Source organism: Siniperca chuatsi, linkage group LG11 (genome assembly GCF_020085105.1).
Source record: "Siniperca chuatsi isolate FFG_IHB_CAS linkage group LG11, ASM2008510v1, whole genome shotgun sequence".
Taxonomy (NCBI): Eukaryota; Metazoa; Chordata; class Actinopteri; order Centrarchiformes; family Sinipercidae; genus Siniperca; species Siniperca chuatsi.
The window spans coordinates 23,184,289-23,201,726 of NC_058052.1; positions in this window are offsets into that span (position 1 = coordinate 23,184,289).

A 17,438-nucleotide genomic window follows, 5' to 3' on the forward strand; every position below is an offset into this window, starting at 1 on the left:
GAAACTATCTTCATCTGCTTCACAGTTGCTAGCATAAGAATTTCATTTGCATTGGTTTTAATACAATTTAGTGTCCCATCTTGTTCTCAGTCAGTGAAATATGCAGAATACTGGCACATAATATCAGCTATTGGCATTCTTCAATCCGCCTTCAAAAAGTATTTGTCTTTTAAAGACCCCCTTGAGACATGATTGTAGACATAAGAAAATGCTCCTGCTTCACTGAAAAGTCCATTTTCACTGTATGTGTGGTGGAGGCTTTACGTTTCCACATCACACTTATGACCATGATTGGTCAAATATGCAAAATGTTATGACGACAAAATAATTCTTGCACATACCTATTTAAGGTGAGCACAGAGAAAGTTTCCCCCTTCAGCAGATGAATGTGAAAACTGCCTTCTAGTGTCAAACTCTGCACAGACATCATTCTGCATAGTGAAGGTCAAACATCCAAGTGAAGTATAAGCAAAACACACATAATATTTTAAACCTCAGTCACCAGAAACGCTCTCAGTGGTAACAATCAAATGTCAAAGTTTTGACTGCAGCTCACTGAGGTACATTAAGGCAAGAATATTTTCACGGCCAATCTAAAGTGATAACAGCTTTAGAGCCTTAAGATCAAAGGTCAAAGAAACTATTAATACTGTGCACTTATGGTAAGTATGTCAGCAAGGCTTTTTTGAGCCAAGGTGGCTGATGGGTCAGCGGCTTATCTTTTGTTTTAGTGTGTTTAGGGAGTAAACTTCAGTGTCGAAATCTTAGTCTCATATAAATTTACACTTCTAATTAAAACACATTTGTCAAACGTGTTTGTCTCCACTGTCTCCAGACTATTTTTCTGACCTTTTAGACTTGTCTCAGATTTTTTTTAATTCAACTTGGATTTGTCTTGATTTTGGCTGCTGTTGGTAGTTATCATGACTTTTCTAGCCTATAGAAAAATCTTCTACATTTTTTCAGTCCACCTTTGTTTTCTCCCCAGTACTAAAGAAAATGTTAGGTATTACTTTTGTATTTGTTTAAACATCTGTGTTTTGAGTAGTTGAATATTAAAGAGTTTAATTCAGAGCTGGTGCAGATAGATATACATATATGCTTAAGAAAGTTCTTATAGGTTAGTTTTGCTCTGGAAAAAACTCTAAACTGTTTTTATTGCCTATTTTGGTCTTTAGTCAGAATCAAAAGAGTCAGTCAGGTCTTGGAATATGTTTGGGACTTAGCTAAACCTTAGTAATATCATTCCTTTAAACTATATTTGGCCTTTCGCTGAGTGAACATTCAAAAATTTGGCTTCTTGCATGTATACAAGTGAATAATTGCTTCAGTGGTAACAGGTTAGTGACGTGTGAGTTGATGATTCCCGATCAGTCCTTGTGTTGTTGAAACTAGTCCATGTTTCCACCATCATCATCCTCTTATCTGCAAAGCTGAGGAAACAAATGTTGCTATTATTTATTTAACTATGTCATGCACGCACACACACACACACACACACACACACACACACACACACACACACACAAAGAAACAGTATTCAGAGTTTCCACTGAAAACACTGACACTTTACCCTCTTATTTCTGAAAGGAAACCAAACTTTTGACAAGAGATTGGTGGCGGTCTAATGATTTTTAAGTCACTTGTGGATAGTGCTGTTAGGCATTTTAGGCAAAATGTGTTTGTTCTCTTTACCTTGTGAAACACATGCATGTATTTCACCAGAGAGGTCAGAGGTCAGGTTAGTCAGGAGGAACAAGTAAGGATGTGAAATTGAATCAATGGGTTAGATTGTATTTACCATGTTTTGCACTGAGAATTTTGGGATGTTAACATCAAATCAATTACGAGCAAATATCCTAAACTGAAAAGAACTGAACTGATTCTGATGCTTCAACACATTTCTGACATTCTGCAGAGCAATTTCCAGAATAAAGCACTAGATGGTGCTTGTATACCTCCTTGGTAGTGTGTGTGTGTGTGTGTGTGTGTGTGTGTGTGTGTGTGTGTGTGGATACAGTCAGTAAAGTCAGTGTAGACTGGATGCAGAGAGATTTGTGTAGAAATGTTTTACTGAGGTGCTGTACTGCTGGAATAGTATTTTGTAATAGACAACATACACACACACACACACACACACACACACAAGCTGCAGTGAATTACTATGCTTGATTATACTTGATTCTGCTGTGATTGTTTTCATTTGGAAGCAGTTTATCAATGTAGAGAATTGGGGAAGCCAATCAACTGTGTTTCTTTGATTGAACGCCAGAAACTGTTATGAACTGACGACCTGTAGCTGGAGCCTTCACTTCCCTGGTTAAAGCATAATCCTTGTTTCATCAAAACATCAGCAGATATTTAGCCACCGCTAACGACAAATGCATGGGAGTCGACGGCAACTGCAACATGTGTCATGTTTTGGGCAAACCCATTCTCATTTAGTGAATCAAAAGCATGTTTGTTGCAGGGAAGAAAAATTAAGAATAACATTCAGGTGCCCCAGATCCTCCAAGTTGATATAAATGTGCGAATGTTTTTGTGGCGATCATTAAAGAAGGTCAGACGTTCACCATACAGCCAAACAACCAGCAGCATATTGCACAGACAAAAACACAAAACTAGAAATTATCTCAACAAGAGTGTTGTAATAGTGATACAAAAATGTACAGTTTTAGTGTGCCATAGTAGTTTAAATGCTGTTTCATCATTCATTTCTCACCATGACCACAGTTGAATTAAAATTTTTCTATACTTTTTTTTAAATTAATCAATTAATTGTTCAATCTATAAAATGTCAAAAAATATATTATAAATGGCTATCATGAGTCCCAAAAGCCCAAAGTAACATCTTCTCTTTCAAAGGTATTGAAATTACAGGAATATAAAACAGAGAAAAGCAGCAATTCCTTACATTTGAGAAGCTAGAAGCTGTGAATATTTGCATTTTTGCTTGATGAATGACTTAAACAATTATCATTTTTATTATAATTTTTTTTGTCAGTTAACTCTGTCTTTTGACTAATCAATTAATTGACTAATCATTTAAGCACTGTCATATTTAAAAAAATTTTTTAATCTATTCATCCATTTATTTCCTTAGATAAACATGTCTTTTGTGATGACATGCACAACAAACACCACATTTAGGCCTATAGGCCATCGTCATGTTAGCGGCATAGCTGTTGTCAGTGTTAAACAGGTTAACTGGAACTGCCAGTATGGCTATAACAGCAATTTAATCAACAGTTAGCTACATTTCATGCCTCCCTTTAATGCATTCAGCTAATCTTGAGGGTATCCCCATTGCTCTGTCAAGCGAGCTGTGTCATATCACGCTGCCACACAAATCCACGCCCGGGGGGCGCCGTTTCCTGCCTGTCTAAAAGTCACCGTAACACTCTCTGTCACACTGAATGTTAGCATTTCTGAGAAGTGATAGTTGGACCACAGAATAAAGGGCATGGATGTGTCAGTTTCAATTGGAATATGAGCCATCAGCCCTCCGCTGCCTTGTGTTTTTACCCGCTCTGTCTTCCCTCCTCCTCTACAAGCCTTTCCAAGCCATGTCATGGCAGAAAAAAATTGCCAAAGGCTGCACAGGGAGGAGAGAGGAAGAACAGTTTAGCCCAAATTCTCCAAGATAGCTTGATTCTTTCCCAGATGCTCTCTTCACCTACTGCCTTCTTCCATTTATTGGTTACGCCTGGGTTGTTTAGAAGCAATTAAGGAGCTAATTGTGGCGATTTCTGAGGACTGGGTATTAAAGTAAAAAAGTAAAGAGCTAATGGCTAATTGCCCAAGCAGCTGCTAGTGTTTATGAAGGAGGAGCGAACATGCCAGGGGATCTACCAGGCGTAGACAGCAATGAAGACGAGGTGGTTTGTGTGTGTGTATATGTGTGTGTGATGTAGGGGGGGAATCATCATTGCTGTGGATCCCAGGGATGGTTCACACTGGGCAGATGCCAGGTGAGTGAGACAAGCTGGAGAATATGAAGCTCAACTCAAAATAGTGTCTGCATAAATAATTATCACCTCTGATGGCCTCTAGTGCTGTATCTCCAAGGAGTCCATGACGTCTGTTTGTATGTGAAGGGTATATCCCAATGTTTACACCACCCCCTGTCTACTCCCCTATTCTCCCTCACCCCCACACCCATTCTGCCAGACCCCCCTTTGGGCTAGCAGTGCCTCATGGATGACAGTTAGCATGTGGCAGAGCTCTCTGAAGTGGAAGGGATCCAGGATGCTGGTTTTCTGTGCCAGCTTCACCAAGCTGGGATTTCACCCATTTCATAGTGTCTGCCAATGGCTGGGACTGTGAATGAAAGCATTTGAAACAATGCCTGGTTCTGCAGTGTCAGATCAGTGGGCTTCAGCAGTGGTTAGATGCAGCCTAAGGTGGTTTGGCGTCCATCTGAAAGAATCCCAGCAGCCCTTTTGGTCACATGGGGCAAAAATAAAGTGCTAAAGGGCGTCCAACTGCACTCTCAACTGGCAGTGTATGGTTAAGATGAAGAGGAGGAAGATGAGAAGAGAACATCAAAGCAGGACAGTTGTGGTCTCATTTTGATTTGGCTTTCTGTTCTATTATTTTGCTTGCCAACACAACTGGTATGATTTCAGGATTCTGAACAAGTCAAACATTTACTGAACACGTTTTCTAGTTCTCAGTTGTTTTGAATGTGCCATCAGGAAAAAGGGAACACATTAAGGGGTTTTAAGATCGGTGTAAAAATTATGAAATAGGCTTGATTTGTCACAGTAGAATAATGATGACATCAGATATTGCTTAATATTTGCTGCTCTACCCAGCAGGAATGCCTTTTTAAGGCTAACTCCTGTGGAAAACTCAAACTTCATTTTTTTCCACTGGAAAAAAATCAGCACTACCATCCAAACTATTTGATTGACGGATGATCTCAAGAGAACGGCATGCAAAAGGCAATGATTAGCTTAGCAACAAGGCTGGGGAAAAATAATCTCCAAGTTAAGCAATACCTTTATTTTAAAAATTTCATACTTTTTATTAGGCTAACCTCCAAAACTTAATGTCTGTAATGAAATAACATAATTTTAGTATATCCAATTAACCTCTGTCTCGACCCCCTTAGGGCTTCACTTAACATAGATTCAACTAAGGTTGTCTTGAGTGCAGCTCTGCTTTAGGTGTTACAGATTAGGTGCAAGACCTTTCTGTCATGATCTCCATAGTCACCATTTATGGGCAAACCTGCAAGATATGGCATTATGGTAAACCCTTATCCGTATGTGTTGGGCGACGTCATGTAACATGTAAAGGAGATGCCAAAGAGGAAGCCATTTTGCAGAATGAAGATGCAGCAGCAGTCGTGGAGGAAGGCTAAAGCAAGAGAGCGCAGAGGGACGGTGTGTCTGCGAACAGCACACTGTAGCAGCAGCCTACTTTGACTGCTCATTTATTCTGTTTATAATAGCAAAGCCGATGATAAATGTCCCGTAGAGTGCACATGTGCTAAAATATTCATCAATTGGAGGCCCCCTAATTTGCGGAGGAGGAAAACCAATAAATTCAGATGTGAGCGGCAGTCGTGTTATATTTATATGAATATGCAAGACCATGAGTGTGACATTAAGATTAATCTGGCATATATGCGCTTTTAACCAATTCTAATGCTCTTGAGTTAGAAGGAGATGTGTGAGAGGAAGGTGAGAAGGTGCGAAACAGAGTGGGCTATGCATACATGAAGGACCTCTCTAATGATGTTTCTGAATTTTCATGGTTAATGTCAAACTATAATAAAATCCTTAAACTTAAACTTAAAATGCATGATCCTCTGATTAAAGGAAAAGTGTGGGACTACTCTTTCACTTCATTTAGATTTTCAAACATATGTAATAACATAAAAACTGCCCCTCAGCATTTTGGTTGTGGTGAAATTTGATTTGTCATTATCATGGCATCAGACCTATATTTTTTTCTTCCCAAACCACATGGTTAAAATACTTCTTGATTAATCAGTTTTCCTCATTGCACCACTGATATTTCTTTTGCACTGCTTTTATTTGCTTGCAGATTGTTCTAATTTTCCTCCCTTTCTCCTGCTGTATTTTCTGTCCTTATCTCTTTCTTTCCCACTGTATTCTTTGTTTTGCTATCTCCCACTCTTCTCTGTTTTTCTCCCTGTGTGTTTTTCTCACCCTCTCTGCTCAGGTGTGTGGGGGCCTGGAGGAGGAGGAAGAGGGGAGGTGGGGGTTCTCCAGTGGTACACCCTTCAGAGCCATTCTCTCCTGGGGTAAGGATGACAGGAAGTCAGCCAGATGGCACAGAGCAGGTCTGCAGCATGTGACCTCCTCTCTGGAGAGGCAGGAAGCAAGGAGGAGAGGAGGGAGGAGCAAAGAGGAGGAGGAGGGGGGGTGAGATTAAGGAAAGGAGGTGAAGAGATGGAAGAAAGATGTGAGGAGTGGAGCTGACTGAGCCTCTCATATATCAGTGTTAACGTTTGTTCCACCAGTAAGACCAGGAGCTTTAAGATTGTGATTTATGCTAATGTATATATTGTTTCAAAGCAGAAGTCAATAAGATTTTTATGTGAATAAATTAGCACTGTTCTGCTTTATATCTCTGAATGATATTACAGTGATTCAGCATGTAGCCAGTTCATGAAAGTGTTTACATTGACTGTTCTGTTCAATCTGTCATACACTGTCCTGGTGCTGTAAATGCTCAGTAGCACACCAAATATGTTACACCAAAACATTTTCTAAAAAAAAAAAAAAAACAGTGCCCAGCAGTTTTAGGAAATTATTTAGCCTTTTCTTAAAACAAAACAATATATTTGGGACTAGTTTTTAAATATTTACATCTTCAGTAAGAACCAGTGGGATTATGGCTCAGTGCCAAAGATAGGCTAGGGAACTCGGAAAAGTAATCAGAGATGGACTTGCACGTTCTTCGTTTTGGGCTTATCATGGGATTTGCTGACAGTAAGAAAAATATAGAACAGCAGCAACCTTATCCTCTAAAACGATACATTTTAGAGACACCCACACTGTTTAATTAATGTGTGATCTCTGGGAAGTGTATAGCAGAAATGTAGATACAGGGAGTGTTAAATATATAGTTTTTAAAAAGACAAAAAAGACAAAATTTCAATTGTGACTGCATGTACAGTAGATGTTGGAGGGGAAAAAAGATACATTTTAAACAATAAAAGAACTTGAGTGTGATCATTTATTCAACAGAAGGGGTATAATGCTTTTTAAATAATTATTTACACTACATCAGCTAACACAGATGGGTAGATTTCTTTCAGTTTCTAGTGCAAGAGAGAAATTTAGGAAACAAACATAATGTAACTCAAAACATCAAAAGCTAATTTGTATCTCCTGATACATGTCCCGTTCTCTCAATTCAATCCTGTACAGAGTCTGTACAGTAGAACTGCCAGTTTGGTGACCTGGAAAAGACACAACTTCATTTCACTCAGCTGGAAGTCACATCACAAGTTAACAGCTCCAATTTGGTATTGACATCCTCTGTGTAAAGGGGAAAAATAAATTGACAAATTTCCCCACTTATTATTATTAACATTCCCATGCACACACAGATTTGCTCATCACATTACACAAACTTTCATTTCATGCACAACTCCCTGTCTGCCCCAAACCAACCCCATTCCCCCTCCCTCTGTTCCCCTCGTGCCCGGGGTTGCCTTTGATCTAAATTTGGCCTCAGTAGAAGTCTTGTACACAGTCATTTTCATATGGAGGCTTTGAACACACTGATGGAGGGCCGTTGCTGCCGCACTCACTTTTATCCTCTGAGCCCTTTTCCCTCGGAACCCGGCGAGCATATGGCAAACACCCCTCACCGGAGTTTCCTACAACAGCAGGGACCGCCCACTCTTAACATCTCCTATTCCCAGAGTCCTTCCATCACTCTGGGTTTAGAGATGTTGGAAATTTGTTACACTGGTGTAGCTATGACAGCGATGCTTACGAGGCAAAGTTTTATTTTTAATAGACTCAAGAGGCTTTTAAATAGCAGAGTGTCAGCAAACCTGAAAAATGAGCAACATAAAGATAAATGTGGTAAATTGATATCTTGATCTCTCCCACCTGCTCTCCTTTCTTCTGAACGTGGGTCTATGTAGGTGGTCATCCAAGTGAACCTCCAGATAACACATGAGTTTAAATATTATATATTGCAATATTAAATATCTTTAAAATTAAAGTGAAAAACTGGATTTGCTCATCAGATTTTTCATTTCTGCGAGTGTGTTCTGGGACATGAAGATCACCTTTCTCGCTCTGTTCTTTCACTTTGCTGAAACAGAAACCTGCCCATTGTTTGCTAACAGAGAACTACAGTCTTAGTCTCCTCTTCTCGAACTGAGGAGCCGTCATCTGCTGCCAAAATGTCCGTCAAGAGACAACGACCAAAGCAGGTCCACTGTATCACAGGCTTTTCCTCAAAGAGCTCCGACTGAATGAATACCTTTTGAAAACCAACTTTCCCCTGATGCTCGCAGAGAGTTCAGTCTGTGAGTTGTGTTTCCCCTGTGAAGGTTTGTGTAAATGGGACAAACATTTGACAGTCACCACTTGCCACAAATCAGTTTATGAAATTCCAGGGCTTTCATTCACCTTTAATTAATGTCAGGGAAAAGTCATATTCATTCGGAGATATCGCAAAGAAGTTAAAGATTATTTCGTATATCTACGGGTTTCTTGGTAAGAATTTATAAATGCTTTAGACACTTTTGGGGCTGAAATAAACAAATGATTTTACATTCTCCTCAAGTGAAAAGAATAAACTAGTGAAATAACAATAAACTTTTATTAACTTGGTTTCTGGGGATAAAGATTTTAATCTTTCCATTGTTAAATTATTTCCTTGTGAGGGTTGTTACACTGTACATCTATGAACAAAAATACATGAGTACTCCGGAAGGGATACAGCATTTATCTCATTACCATTTCTTAAATGTTTACTGCCATTGTCTTCCTTTACAGTGCAAACACCATGCTGTACATGTAAAAGCGCTGCCGGGGTTGTTTTCATGCTTTTATCTTAAATACATTCTTTCCAGATTGTTCAGCCCTAGAAACTGGTAATTACCATATATTATCACCTCCACAAGCTCCACCACTAGGGTTGCCATGTTTGAGGTAATTATATCACTCCCAAGTTGTCTGTATAATCACTTAACAGAAGAAGCAGCCCTGCATTTGTGGGAGCTTTGACACAAACAGAGAAATGTTTAAAATCTTTCTTTTAGCCTGGGGGATACACAGATGACAATATTTGAAATTCACAGGAATGTGTGAGTCGTTGTCTGGGCATCTTGCATTGATCCCTTTTCTCAGCCTGGTCTGAAGAAGTTTTTGACATGCTCCATAAACAAAATAAGAAAGAAACACACTTGACCACAACCAAAGGATTGCATGGAGGAGACATGCAGAAACAGGCAATAGTTTACAGAGAGTAGTTGTGAGGATGTTTACCTTCAACTCTGTTTCAATTTATAACTTACGTTTAAAATGACCATGACCAAAAACTTCACATGGCAAACTACCGCATTTTCTCCAAGTCATCCAATATCTAATCTAATCAGTGATTAGTTTTTAATTGTTTCATGTTTTTATTCATCTATTTAATTATATCTACTGTGGCTTACTGCCACTGTGATGGGTTATCTCAAAATCTTTGGTTAGAAAATTTGAGTATTTCAGATTTTAATATATTCACATTCGAGATATGATGTTCAGGCAACAAATATTTTTCAAAATCAACACAGAGTTTTGGAATGAAACTTGAATGTAAAATCTATTCTTATAACTTAACCTCACCCTTACCCCAGGCCCATTTGAGGGTTTTTAGATTGTAAACAGCACAACCATGTTGAGACACATTAGACTCCGTGCACCACAGACACCATTATCATTCCAACGCTTATTTCAGCAGACTGTGATATTGTGCTGTGTTTCCGTGTTTGGTGTTGTCTGGTTCCATCGCGCCAGCTGTTGGGTTATTTATAACTATGGTTGCTGATCTAAATGAGCTAGTAATTAGGCAACAATGCTTTTGAGGAGACATGCACTCCTTCCCGTCCATCCATCCATCCATCCATCCATCCATCCATCCCTCCATCCCTCCCTCCCTCCCTCCCTCCCTCCTTCCCTTCCTTCTTCTCTCCATCCCACTCTTTGCCCATGCTCTCACTGTCTCCCTGCTGTCCCCAAACACACCAGGAGACAAGCTGGAGATAAAGGGGAGACTTGACTTCACTGAATAATTGAAGGGGTTTTTACAAGTGAAACAGCTCGCTATCTGACCCTATGAAGGCTACACACGGGGGCCCTATCAGAGCTTAACAGAGAAACACACAAGCATGTGCACACAAATGCACAGTAGGTGTCATTAGGTCAAAGGCAGAACCTAAAAAAGCCAGACAGTTTTTAATTGGCTGCAGCCAGCAGCATCACCTAATGTCAGCACGCTGCTGATACGCTAAAACCTCACCCTGAACCTCTCTGAAGAGAACAACAAAACAGAGCTAGTGCTGTGGCTTCAACAGACACCAGAGTTGTGTTTGTATGTTTTCCCTTAGCTTGAACAGCTACCCCAGCTACCCCCGCCACCTACCCGTCATTACAAAAGAAGGCAGAAACATGCCCGTAAGCCGGGTCCCCCTTCTCCCCGGTGAGCACCCCTTTACCTCATGCTAATTTCCAACTTTCAAAGCTTGTAAACTTTATCTAATTATACACAAGTCGATAGACTCCCTCGCCCAGGTTTTTGGCAGGTTGCGGTGTTAATTTATGAAAAACAAATCTGAAATATGCAGATGTCTTTTGTTTGAAGCAGCTGTTTGGTCCTGTTGCCAGGTTTCAATCAGGCGGTCTCTGGGGATGCCCGCATGTGCGATCTGTGGCCAAGGGCCCCCCGTTTGATGTCTGACAGCGATGGAGGGACAGGGCTTAAGCAGGGGTGCTCACCCACAGGCAGTCCACAATTACTGTACAGGATGTGCGTATGCTTTTACTGCTGGCGTTCAGGTTGTTTTTTTACAATGACGTAATATTGTAGGGTATTTTCAGTTATTTATAAATGTATTGAGGAATAATGAGCTGTAATACTTATCATGAAACAAACAATTGATGATTCTTTCCTCAAAAATGGTAACTATTTTCTGAAGAAAGTTCTCAGGGAAATACTATATGATGTCTGTATGCAAGCAAGTGAATTTTAGGCCGAATTTGAGCTTTGTATTGCCTTTCAAATCACAATCATAGAAGACAAAGTATCTTTCTCATTTTGAACTTTTTAATACAAACAGTTTTTCCTTTTCAACTCTCACAGTTCTTCCTTGTCTGCATCCTCAGAGGATCCAGCACAGCAGATAACAGCGGATTCATTTCTCCTGCAAAATACAAGAAGTAAGTGAACTCTTTATTGAACTCTTATATGAACTTTGATCTTTTTTATAATTTGAATTAAAGGATGCGTCTCAAGGCTGAAGAAACACGGAGAAGAAGTTTTAACCATCGGGATGCCAAGGCGCATTTACATTGACTGTGTTCTGACAAATGCTGTCAGCCGTATTCATTGCTAATTTATGGCGCTCATTAAGTGACGGGGAACACACAAAAAATCGGAGCAATTATCATTTATCTTGATATATTATTTACTAGGGATCATTTTCTTGCTTGGTTGGGGACTAGGGTGAGGGAGACGGAGGGGAGGAGGAATGAGGGGAGGAGGAATGAGAGGAGGGGGGGTGAGGGAGGGAGGACCACAGGGGTTTGGAGACAGCTGGCATGAGAGAGGCAGACGGAGATAGAAAGAGACAGGGAGAAGGAGAGATGGAAGACAAGAGAGAGACAATGTGATGATCGTGTTTGAAATGATGAGGATCATAAGTATTTATTCAAGGCTGCACCAGGCATGATTTTGTATAGAAATATCAGCCTAAATCACAAAGTGTGGCTACAGCAGAAAAGAGAGTCCCACACTCCTTAATTTCTTGGTTACTGGTAGGAAAGCAAAGATCCAAACACAAAACTGCCTCCTAAATAGGAGAAAGTGAGCACTCCATCCAGGGAAAACTGGATTCATTATGTACAAAGCAATGACTTATTGGCTAATCACATAATTTTCTGCTTACCGTATACTAAGACTTTATCATAAAGCGATGGATACTGTGTGATAATAATCTTATTGTTTAGAGCTCTAACCAATCAGTTAACTGCTTATTGACATAACCTAGCCAACATCTAATCAGTATATGGAGCATATGACATCTGAAATATGTGTGATAAGAGATGTAGAGAAAAGAATGTGACTGGCTAGTTCAACATGCTTTGATTGATCATTATTAACACTTTTAAGGTGCACTGTCCCGTACAGCTTGTACACAATGTCAATGCAATATAAATAAGATTGATATTAATGGTGCTGTGTTTAATATTTAATATCAATAATTTATTACCACATTCATTTTGACATCAGTTTAATTACCAAGAACCTCCAAGACTGTCACTAAAAAAAACACTGGGCCACTGGGTTTGATCTGGAAGCAAATCTGCTGGGTTACTTTACAACAAAATCAGGTTGAGGGCGAGTCCAGAGTAAACAGAGCCAAGGGTTTCAGAGTCTCTTTCAATGTCTTCTGTGTGATTAAAGAAAAACAAACAAATACAACCACAACTCCAATGAGTGGAGACATCCTCCTTTCAACTAGGAAATGGTCTTCATTTTGAAAAACATAAACAATACCACTGGTGTGTTATAGAGGCATCTAGTTGTTTTGGTCTTGTCTGTTTGTTCTATATGATGATCCCAATGCAGTATATGTTTAAAAAATTACTAGTGATGGCTATCACTGACAGAAACTGTACTTTACTGTGCAATGTGCTATGTTGTAAGCATCATCTATGTCTGTATTTCCACATTTATTTGAAAATGATGAAAATGGAAAAGTCTTATTACAGAAGAACTTTCCTAAAATTGTTGATGGCAAAAGTTTTTATGATAACATGCACAGCAGCAGATAATCTCCCTGATGTGTCTCTGATGTCCTGATTTTCTGTCCTGTTTTTTTTCTGCTCCTCATTACACCAGTTACACTGTTAGTCATAACAATGTCACTGTGATGGCACTGTAATTAACATCATGAATTTTTTGCATCCCTGTCTTGTTTTCTTTCTCTACACCCTTTACATTTTTCACTGTCTTTCTCTTTATGTTATCTCCATCTCCACCTAATCTCCCCCATACTTTCTCTCAGTCAGTGTCTCTCTTTCTTTCTATCCCCCCCTTTCTCTCTGTTTATTTATTGCCTGCATCTCTTTTTCTACATCCTTTCCATTTTCCTTTCTCAGCTTTTCTCCCCCTCTCCTGTCTTCATTTCTATTCCACCCTTTCTCTCTCTCTTTGCATCTCCCAAGTTTTCCCCCTTTTGTGGCTCGGTGACAGATGCCTAATTGAATGATGAATGTCCCTTTAATATGCACTAATTGAACTACCGGCTCTTTGATTGGCTGACGCTTGTGCGGATGGGTTCGTCTGATTGGTTGGATCGTGTTGAGGGTTCAGGGGTGGGGTGCTGGTTGGCTGAGTGCAAGTTGCGGCTGGCAGGAGTGGCAGCCCTGCTCTCCATCTGTCTCACACACATACACACACACACATACACACACACACTCTTACTAGCGATGAGCAACCTACCCCCCATCACCCTACCCTTTCTTCTCACCTCTCACACAAGGGAATGATGTGGGTGTTACATAGTGCACATGCTCTTGTGAATTAAAAAAAAATTGTGCAAATACCTACTTTTGATGGGCCAAATATTAATTATAAGCATTTTTGGTATTTTAGTGTTTTCTGATTGCTGACACTTGGTGGTCGTGTCGTTGTACTTTTGTCCAGCCTTATGTTACTTGACTCAGCTCCCTCACTACAAACACCTCCCCCTCCTGCTTTGCCTCCTCCACCCAAGCAAAGCACATGCACTCAAACACACACATGCGTTTAATCTCACACATGAGCAAGGACACATACATGCACTTACACGCACTGAAACATGTGCAACCAACGTGCAAACACGCATAGACAAGCATTAAATGCACAAACATACGGACACACACTGGTGGGTGTCTTGGACCGGTCCTGACCTGACAAGCGGGCGATGAAGATTAATGCATCCTCTCTGAGTGACAGGCTGGGGAATTGAAGGGCAGAGGGCCTCGTTAATCAAGAGCCTGACAGGTGCCATTCAGGCCCTCTGAACAACCGCAGCTCCCACCACCCACACACACACACACACACACACACACACACTTAAGAGCACACACACACAAACACCCATTAAGACACAAACATAAAGCAAACCTACACACATTCCTCACTATCACAACCCTCATTCTCTTTCCTCCTTTTCCTACCGCATGCACTTTTCCAGTTGAGCAGGCCAGCTTTAAGCACAAGCTGACTTAATCATGCACTGCCAGAATTAAAACTCATTCCTCAGAGCCAGGCTGCCGGCACGAAAATAAGAAAATCAATCGGGCGCTTGGCAGGGCTGCCCATACTCACAGACGGTGGGTCTTTTCCGTTCTCATTTGTAGGGGCCTTGGAGCTGAAGGGGCCTGAGTGGGGCCAGCCTTTATCATCATTCATTATAATTTACCAGTAACGCCAAGTCTGAGGATCATTAATGGCCAACCATTAATGATTAATTCCCTAATTCTCCCTAAATTTCTTTTTAGATTCAGGTCCAGAGGAGTAGGAGTAGAGGGCATATCTGTATTATCTTTGGTTAAATGAGCTGACTTAATAAAGATATTGTTTGAGCAGAGAATGAGAGGCGTTGCCATGCTTTTTCAGTGTGGCTACATGAAGCTAATAGCTAAATGCTATGGTTTATAGTTGATTTAATCTATTAAATCCAATTTATTAGGTAAGTATAAGGCTAAAGAAGGATTTTGAAGATGTGAAATAATTGAGACACATTGTGCAAAAGTGGGTGTATTTCAATATATTCAAGCTACTCGTGTTATTTTGTATGATGCGTTCAATTTCTCATTGTAAGTGAATTACCAGTGAGCAGCACAGGGAGAAAAAAGGGTGGTATTAACTAGGATAAATGTAAAACAATCCTGATTCAGCAAGTACAGTAAGAATCCTTACGGTAAAACATTATTAACACCTCAAACAAATTATTTGACAAATTTATGTTTTTGTAATAACCAGGGAAAAGAGCAGTTCTGCCTCAGTCTTGATAAGTGTTAAGTTGTAATAATGAAGAGGCACATTTCATCATTTCTGCTCCCAGCAATAAAACCAAGACCTTATACTGTATCTCTTTACCTGCCTCAGAATGCTCCAGTGAGCCTGTGTCAGTTTTTTGCAGTCTGCTTTTATTAGCTAATGGAACTTAATATTTCATGAGCTATTAATGGAAACCCAGCTTGTAATTAGTACTGTGTCAGAGAATTACGGGCATGTATCGTCATTAGGCATCAGAGCAAGTCTTTTCATCTTCATTACAACCGCTCCGCATAATTTTTCACTCTCTTTTTACGCCTTTGTTTTTGTTACCCGCTTGTCGCCGCATGCTCGTTATGCAGTGGGATGGTGGTTGACGGCGACAGGGGCAGGAGGAAAAACATGGCCACATTTTACAGATATTGAGTAACGATCCTGGAAGGACGCTCTCGAATCGGCCCCCTAATCTTCACGAGGAGTGTCACTTTCTGTGATTAAGGTGCAGCAGATTCAACGTTTTTCAAGTTTAATGTGAATAAATATTGATAATGACGCCATTGAAACTACTCATTATTTTATTCAGAGAGGGCAGTGAATGAACTCAGCTCTTTACTCTGCATCACATGGATTGACAAAACCTGTTGTGTATTTCCAGGCTCAAAAAAGCCTGATAGAGATGAGAGAGGTATTAAGCAAATTGTGTTCAGATCATTCAGCACATAAGCTCTCCATCTCAACGACACAGCGACATAGTTAATGACAGACAAGACCATTGACCTTTGGACACTCTACTCACTGTAATAGTATTTGAAATGTCAAGCCCCCATATAATAAACTATGGATATGCCTGTAGATGGTGTTTTGACAGGACAAATTACTGCAGGGAATGTAAAAGAGACATTTTCTCTGAAGCTATTTAATTTTTTTGACATGTAAAGCGTGTAAGTACTATAATAACTGGTATGACATTATCACTAAGTTTACATTAAAAACAGTGAAATGCTGTCTTACATACTCACCTGTAAGCTCTGCATGTGCAACAAATTGCCTAAACCATCTTCCATATTTTCAAAATGTCTTTTTTTACTTTCCAGTAGTTAGGTGTGATTGTTAGGAGTTCATTGCTGCTCACATGTGGAAGAACACAGACGACAATTTCCAGCTAAAGGCCTCAAGGGCGCGCATCATTGTAAGGCAGCTATTGCTCTTTACCATGGCGATTCATGGGGCCGCTATTTCCAGTTGTATTATCTTAATTGTCTTGGCAAGTATGTTCAGCGGTTATATTATCAATTTATGGCCCCTCTTGCCACCCCATTAATCCAGCCGTTAAAACACTGTAACCAGTGGCTCAAACTCTCTGCGAGAGGAGCATAAACCTGTCCCAGTATCGCCTGTGGCTCCGGAGGCAAGATAGTGCTCTGACAGAGGAAGGAGGGGTGCTATTTTTCTTAAACATTTTTCTGCAGGTATCTTGCCATTGCAAAGACATCAGTTGGAGTTAAAGTTAAGTTATTGTACATTGAAATAGAGGCAATATAGAAAAGGATTCTACATTTCTACTGTTGTCATGGCACTGGAGAAGTTATCATCATTCCTCATTGCTAATCTGTGAGGGTGGCAACAAGGTTATGCATGTGCATTGTATATTGAGTGAGGGATAATGTAGAGCAGGCTGGGTTTTTTATCACAAAATATTTCAAAACATAATGAACTGGGTCTCACTGTGAAGTACAGATGAACTGCAACCCCAGCAGTGTAAACAGATCCATTATGATAGTTGCTCAGCCTCTAACCAACAGCAAAAATGTGTTTAACAAATTAAAAGTATTTGAGCATGAATGTTCATTCTTGACTTTGGGAACAATTTAACTCAAGGTCCATATACAAGCTTTCCCCAGACATTCAACCACATCTAGAGGAGGTCATGGTCGCCAACGACAGTCCTTGAACAGAGACAGAGGTTACGATCTCCCTAGACGACCACCTGCTATTGTGTGACCGAAGTTGACAACTGAATGTCAACTGAGCAAACTCCATCTGCTAATTCAGAGATGCAGTTGAAAGCTCTGGAAAAAAGCTAGTAAATGGATGTTGAATTAAGGTTATTTTGTCATTATTATTTATGCAGTAAGTTATTGAAGCGACCACAATAACCACCTCTTGCCTTCAATGTGTAATTT